This window comes from Rhinolophus ferrumequinum, chromosome 25, assembly GCF_004115265.2.
Source record: "Rhinolophus ferrumequinum isolate MPI-CBG mRhiFer1 chromosome 25, mRhiFer1_v1.p, whole genome shotgun sequence".
Classification (NCBI taxonomy): domain Eukaryota; kingdom Metazoa; phylum Chordata; class Mammalia; order Chiroptera; family Rhinolophidae; genus Rhinolophus; species Rhinolophus ferrumequinum.
The window spans coordinates 34,813,217-34,820,794 of NC_046308.1; the positions used below are offsets into that span (position 1 = coordinate 34,813,217).

Here is a 7,578-nt window from a genome sequence, read left to right on the forward strand (position 1 = left end):
AACATCTAGGGCCATGTTGCTTAGTCTTGGCTGTGCGTCAGAATCCTCTGTGGACCTTCTAAAAGCTGTAGCTGTGAGGCCCTTCTCAGGGCTGTTACATAGTATGTCTTGGTTGAAATGGGGAGGAAGAAGCAGAATCTGAACATGCATATTTTCCCATTGGATTTTAGAAGATTCTGATGTGCAGCCAGGGTTGAGAACTACTTGTCCAGCAGTGGGATTGATGTACCACTTGCTTTTCCAAGACAGCAGGGCATCCTGCCTCAGAGCCTATAGATATGAGAAAGGAATCCTACTCAGTCATTACCTGCCTTATGACTCTTCCTGGAATTGGGAAGACATGCCCTGTGTCTGGGCTTTTCATTCTTGGTAGCTTTAGGAAAGCAGAGTACATTGTTCCCGTGAATGGGGTTGGGAGAGGATCCTATTATGGCCCAACCCCCTGTGTTTCATTGCAGAGGTTCCCAAGCCCTGCCAACCAGATTCTAGACCTATGGCTACATATAACTCAGTGATAACATCATACTTCATATCACTATGGGACATCATGCCCTACCTGGACCAGGTAGGCATTTCCTGGGCATAGAACTATGGTAGTAGGGTAGCCTTTGGACAAAAGAGAGGGGGAGGGAAAAGCTTAGCTCAGAAGAGTCTAGCCCAGACTCTATCATGAATTAATGAGCAAGTTCAACAAATCATTCCTTTTTCTTGACTTCAGCTTTTTCATCTAAAAAAATAAATAAGAATACATCATGGCTCGCATATGCAGAGAAATACTAGGTTGCTTTGGAAAACAAAAGGGCAATTTATATGTGACACTTAAATATTATTATTACATATTCATTTTTATATTCTCTTCCCCAAGACTCCTGGGGCCGTTCTTTTGGAAAAGTGGGATTTGGGCGGTCGTTTCTAAAACTTCCCCTTCCCACCCCGGCCTGAACCTTCAGCCTTGTTTTTATTCCTGTATATGCTACAGCTCATCAGCTCTGCCAAGCCAATCTGCATGGAGAAGCTGTCTGTGAACAAAGGGAGTGGTCAAACATATGGGTACATACTTTATGAAACTGTCATCTCTACCGGAGTCATCCGTACCTTAAAGGGTCATGTTCAAGATTGGGGCCAGATAGGGAACAACGAATGGGTCCCAGTGGCTGTTCTCTGCTCATAAAACCCAATGGTGTTTCTGAGGTGAATGTCTAAACAATAGTCAAATCTCTTTGACCTTCAAAAAATCATCACTATTTCTTAACCTCTGTCCTTTCAGTGAAAAGTTTTATATGGAAGCTACTGCTATCATAGGTCTAAGGTATGTAAACATTCCTGGGAAGGGTACTCACTGAACCCTTATGGAAGTTGAAGGTGCTTTTTAAGGAGACTTGGGAAGAGCTTTAGAAGACCCTGTACTTACTGTACAGCAGTCCCTAACATTTACATAGTGCATTACAGTTGATTCTTCTCATTTATTTCTCAAAACACCCGTCTAGTAAACACCCATCTAAAATATTATAAATGAAGAAACCTCAGAGAAGTTAAATGACTTCCAAAGGATATTTGACTAGAAAGTAGCAGAACCAAGGTTAAAGGCTTCATAATCTCACTCCAATCTGAGCTGTTTTCTCCAGTTCTTCGTGAAATTTTCCTGCTCTTTATACTCTCTATGTGGTTTGTATCTTCTAAGGCTTCAAGTACTCCTTTATGGCTCCAGCCCTTCCCTTCTTCTCTTTAGCTGCAGACCCACATTTCTTGCTTTTCGCTGAGCACTTGTCTTAACTTAGATGTATGTTTCATGACTTCTTAAACTCATGTCCAACACTAAATTCATTAGCTTCCTAAACAGACCTCATATTATAGTCCTCACAGCAGTTCATAGACTCTAGACCTCCCAACTTGAAAATGCTGCTTCTATCCTCCCCTGATCCTTCCTTCACATCTTACTTTCATCTGGCCCCTGTATGGTGCAACATTGCACAATTGATCTTTTAAAATCTTTGCTGTCATTGCCTTAGAATCATCTTTGTATCTTGCTTCTACTATTGTTAGAACCCCATGGGTCACCTCCCTATACCAGGTAGCTCACTTTTATCCTCTTCCTTGCTAAATTAAATCCCTCCCTCACAGTACCATCAGAGTTTTCTTACCCAGGTAAAAATCTCATCATCCCACTTCCCCACTTACAATCTTCCATTGATTTCCCCAGTCACCTATCATCACATCTGTGAAATAGGCTGGATTCTGCTGTTGGTTAGGAGTTGTTTCCTTTTTTGTGCTTCCATAGCAGTCCATCCACATCTCCATGTTTGCTATTGTGGAGTGTTCTAATAATTTCCTTGTGCAACTGTCTATTTGAGTTGCTCAGTCGCTAGGGTTATATCTTAACCTAGCTGACCCCTGCCCCAAGGGAATATTTAGTCAGTCAGTAGGTGTTCTGTTATGATTTTAGAGTATATAAACCTTGTAATTAGATTCTAATCAGCTTAAAATGTGAATCCTGTGTGCTATATAAATTGACATTTATGTGTTTTTAATACTTGTGGATTTTAATTTTTATGGTTTCCTAGTCAAACTTCATTTGAAAATTGTGATCTAACTCAAATAATCTAAGGGGAAAATTATGCATCCTTCTCTGGTCCTGCCTGGTTAGAGCAGAGAGTTTGCTGGGTGGCTTAATCTGTGGCTGAAGTGATATAGTAGGTAATAGAAAATAAATGGATTTACATTCAGGTCATCCCTAAAATCAGATATAGTGGTAGCAGCAGCCTTTCCAGATGAGAATCTGGGGCAACCTGGAAAATCGGATCGATTATAGAGGTGAATGCATGTGAGCACAGTGGCAGATACCTGCTGTACCTAGAGTTCCCCTGCCTCCCTTTTTGCCATTATTTCTTTCACAATATTCATTCATTGTCTACCATTCTTTTTTCCTCATTCCCTGCAGGTTAAAATTTCTTTCTTTCCCCCTTGCCCTACAGTGAAGCCAGGGCCCAGATTTAGTATTAGTCCATTCTTCTCTGAACTTTGCCTTATACATCTAATGACTGTATAGCTTTAAACATGCTCTTTTTTTGTGAACTCATGGTCAGCTTGTAATATTCTGGGAGACAACGCATTAATCATTCCCATAGAACTTGCCATTTTCTTTGCTTTTCCAAGCCCTTCTTCCCCTTTTCCTTATGAGGACCTAATTGTGGTTTCCTTTTTCTTTAGCAGGTATTTTTGGATGAGAAATATATAGGAGTCCTGGATCATTCCACTAATCAGCTGACAATTCCCAGGAAAAATGTATATAATCCAGTGTTAATGGACTAATAGTTCTAGTGCCTTCCTAGGCCCTGCGCTCAATTGTATGTGTGGTCTGGCCCCCTGATAGCCTATTTCTCTTCTACTATCCTTGGCATTGCCTCGCTTAGGGGCCAGCCACGGATGAAGGAGAGCTGTGTTTATCTCTGAGGTACAGTTGTATATGCTTTGGGTGAGTAGAATATTTCCACGTTGGATATTTGCTGCTCAAAAAACTCTGGGTTGTCACCATCTTTGACAGAGTCTCTGGTAAAATATGCAAGCCACTCTTATTTTCTGAAAGGCTCAGGAAAGGGATGTGGCAGGAACCAGGAACCCAAAGGGTTGGCTGGACCCAGAGCTGGAGGTCTAAAGGCCTGCTCTCCGACAATCACCCTGCTTATACCTAATCTTAGTTTCATGGGAGACCTAGAATGTCTACAGAAAAGTGCCTGAGTGGTCCCCACTCTGGCTGGTCTGCTTTGGACAGGTTACAAGAATTCCCTGACATTGAAGATCCTGGTGGAGAATCAAGGCTGACTCGCCTATGGGAAGGATATCAATAATGAGAGAAAAGGTGGGAGAAGCTTGAGATCTTGAGGCACCAAATTCTTGTTACTCTTATCCCTGGGCTGAGAAAAGGTATGGCCAGGTATTTGGTTCAGAAGAGGGCAGAACCTCCCAACCAATGAGACATCTGTGTAGAAACTATAACCAAGGCATGCTTTGATGGGAAAGGATGATGCTGCCTTTCTCCTCACGTTCCCAGAGTGTGTTCTCTAATTACCAAGCCAGCGCTCTGCCGTGCCTCTTCTGGGAGGGTTTTGAAGAAAGCTGTGAAAATGCCCGTGGAGGATAAAATATTTAGTCTCTCCCTCGGAACTTTGATTTTTCCTTCTTTGGAGCTCAGTGCCTGTGTCCTGTCATTTCCTTGGTCTTCCCCTGGATTCCTGGGCCCAGAGTCCCACACATTTTCCTTCTCCTGCTGCAAGTGCTTTGACCTATTTAAGAGTTAAATTTAGCTTGAGCCACTCTGCTGGGGAGACCGGGCAGGAATTGCAGTGACTTATGCACTGTTAATATGGAATATGGGCACCACTCTAAGAGGTACATGTGCACCCAGAAGGAAGAATCTGTGTAGGTCTTTGCAGAAACCTTCTATATAATGAGACCAGGAAAGCATCCTCCTTCAGGGGGAGCCCTGTCCATAGACCATTTGCATCTCTGCATCCTTTCCGCCTTTTTCATGTTCCCTTTCTTCCCTCTTCTACAGGTTTAACTGGGGATACCTATCTGAACAATTCTCCATTAAGAAGATTTAAAATCTATAGTCTGGAGATGAACAATAAATTCCTTTGAAGGTAGGTACCAGGCCATTGACTCAAGGTGATTGGCCAAAGATGGTAGCTATTCAGAGATGGAAAGAAGCTCAGACTAACCCCTTTGGTTTTCAGATAAGAGATCAAGATCCAGAACATTGAAGGAAATGAACCCAAGTTTTGTAGTTGTCTGGTGTAGAATGGTGACCGGAATCCCCTCATTCACCCAACTCCTGATCAGCTGTTTTATTTGCTGCATCATGCACCCTGAGTGGCATATGCCTGTGCTATAGGAGAGATGCCTGGCTCTGGCAGAAAAGAGACTTACCTCAAAAGTCACAACTGACACATAAAGAAGGGCCTGACCTTTGCACTGGTGTTTGACACTCATAGGCACATTTCCAACATCTGAAAACCAGTCTTATTCCAACCTCAGGGCCCTGCCTTCTTCCTCAGTATCCTGAGAATTGGTAATTACCCCAGAGACACCTTCATAAAACTGGAGGTTAGGGACATTTCTCCCCTGCCCGTGTGTCCCCAACCTCCCCTCCCAAAAGAATCTTTTTCTCAAAGTGCATGGGCCCCGCCCTGTGTAAGCAAATCTGGGCTTCCAGGGAATTCAGCCACTCCGCAGCTGTCTGGGAGGTGGCCCTTCACTGTTGACTAGGGTGTTGGGGTGGAAGATGAGCAAATGTGACAGAGACATGAGAAGTGTGCTCTAGTATGGACAGCTGTAGAATCCACAGGAATTTAGTGAGTGTGATCCACTAGTCCCCAGACATAATCCAATATATTGAGACCCTAAGCTCCCAACCTGTGTTGGGGATGTTGTAGATGAGAGGCCAGTGCACACTTCCTGCCCCACCTGAAATTCTACAACTCTCCCTAAGTTTTGGGCCTAGTGTGTTCTGAAGGATACCTTATGGTAAATGAAAATGCCCTTCCCTGACTTGGGGCAAATACAGGGAGATGATACAGTTTCCTCCTTGGTGAGGCCTGCATGTTGAGCCAACACCAGGCCTGGGGCAGTAGCACAGAACTCTCCAGATCACTTCCCACCTGGGGCCAGAGTGGGACCATAGTCCCACTCTGTGTGAGTATGGCTAGGTGTATGATCTGGTGTGTTCATGGTATATGAAGGGTGTGTGTGTGTGTGTGTGTGTGTGTGTGTGTGTGTGTGTGTGTGTGTGTGTGTGTGTATCTTCACCCCTTATATCTTTCCCTCTAGAACTCAGATCTTGAATCTCCCATTCTAATCTTTTTCAGAGCTGGACGAAAGGAGTAATATTCATCAATGGACAAAACCTGGGACGCTACTGGAATATAGGTCCCCAGGAGACCCTCTACATTCCAGGACCCTGGCTTCAACTTGGATCAAATAAGGTGAACTCCCCCCATTGCACCTCCCACCTCCCAGTCCACTTTGCTTGTCTCAGGGGCAAGCCTTATCTCAGGGGCAGAATTTGACTTATCTCAGGGGCAGAATTTGCCTTATCTCAGGGGCAGAATTTGAATCTCATGGCATCCCCATCTTCTTGACAGATCATTGTGTTTGAGGAATATAAAGCTGGCCCAGAGATCCAGTTCACGGACTACTCTCTTCTAGGTATGATGTTCTGGAGGGTAATCTGTAGCCTCTGGGACAATCTTTTTGGATCTTTCTAGTTGAGGTAGGGATAAAGAAGGCAGAGTGTACATTATTTCCCAGGAACTGAACCCTTCCTCACTGCCCTTGCCAGATTTTCCCTTATACCTATCACAGCTCCACTCATCACCTCTCATTTTAGGATGACTTAACTAGCCAACTCCTCTAACAGCCTTACCCCAACTCCCTCAGCCTCCCTTCCTTCTGGACATTTCCACTGTACTTTCTGGATCCCTGTCTCATTGTAAACCAAGGTCCCAACATCCTCCACTACTTGACTTTTCTGCAACTTATATTTCCTGCTGCTCTTTTAAAAAATTATTATTTTTATTTTTCAATTACAGGTGACATACAATATTGTATCAGTTTCAGGTGTACAACGTAGTGGTTAGACATTTATATAATTTACAAAGTGATGCCCCTGAGTCTCATACTGTCATTTTTGATAATTCCAAGGCACTTTCTTCAGGACCCTTTCTCAGGTTGCCATAGTCAGGGAATGCGTGGCCCAGTCCCAATAGGTGAAAGTGTTGCAGCCTTTCTGTGCCTGCCGATAGTGGGTGTCTGGTGTCTATGTGCCTAGCCTCTCTTGCTCCATGCTCCCTTCCTTAGAATCTTAGTGGGACTGAGAAGCTGCTCTTCCTTCCCACCTACAACTGTGGCATGTAATAGACCAATCAGACTTTCTTTTCCAGGATACTGAATCTTGAGTGGTGTGACACAAAGTAGGAAATTGATTGAGCTGAGTCATGTCAAGAGTGGGGTTGTGAGTAACCTACCAGTCCTGACACCTAAGTTGCTGGAACTATTGGCTTCTCTGTTTATCCCAAGCCTTGCTTTGGGTCCACCATCCTCTTCCTAACCTGCCAGTACATTCCTCTTCTTGTATAAATTAGCTAACCTGTCTGTTTCTGATACTTACAAAAAAAACAAATTGTACTCAGTGTATACCTTTATCATATTGCTACAATAAAAGCTGTTTGATCACCAAATAAAATGTTGAAAAAAATGAGAAGATGCTCAGAGTACTTGACCCCACAAATGTAAATCTGAAGCAAATATGGTATTTCCAAGAAATCAAATAAAATATAAAAGGTAATGAAGGAAATGGCAGGCAGTTCACATGTGCTTTGCATTTTCAGTGTAAAAAAAAAAGTATTTTCCTTTTACTCCTTAATGCTTGTTTGATACTCAAGTGAAAACCTGCTTCTTTGAGACTTGTGCCAACCAACTGCCTTATCCAGTGCCTCTCATTGCTTTACCATTCTTTACCCACCTCCTGGTTACCATCTTTGGCACCTGATTCACAGCTCTTCTTTATTCCCTGTTCTACTC

The 7,578-nt window shown here is 43.3% G+C and overlaps 1 pseudogene; it reads left to right on the plus strand.

The window, feature by feature from the left end:
- The first annotated feature begins 547 nt into the window (after positions 1-547).
- LOC117017356 (beta-galactosidase-1-like protein 2) lies at positions 548-6,497 on the plus strand (annotated as a pseudogene).
- The last annotated feature ends 1,081 nt before the right edge of the window (positions 6,498-7,578 follow it).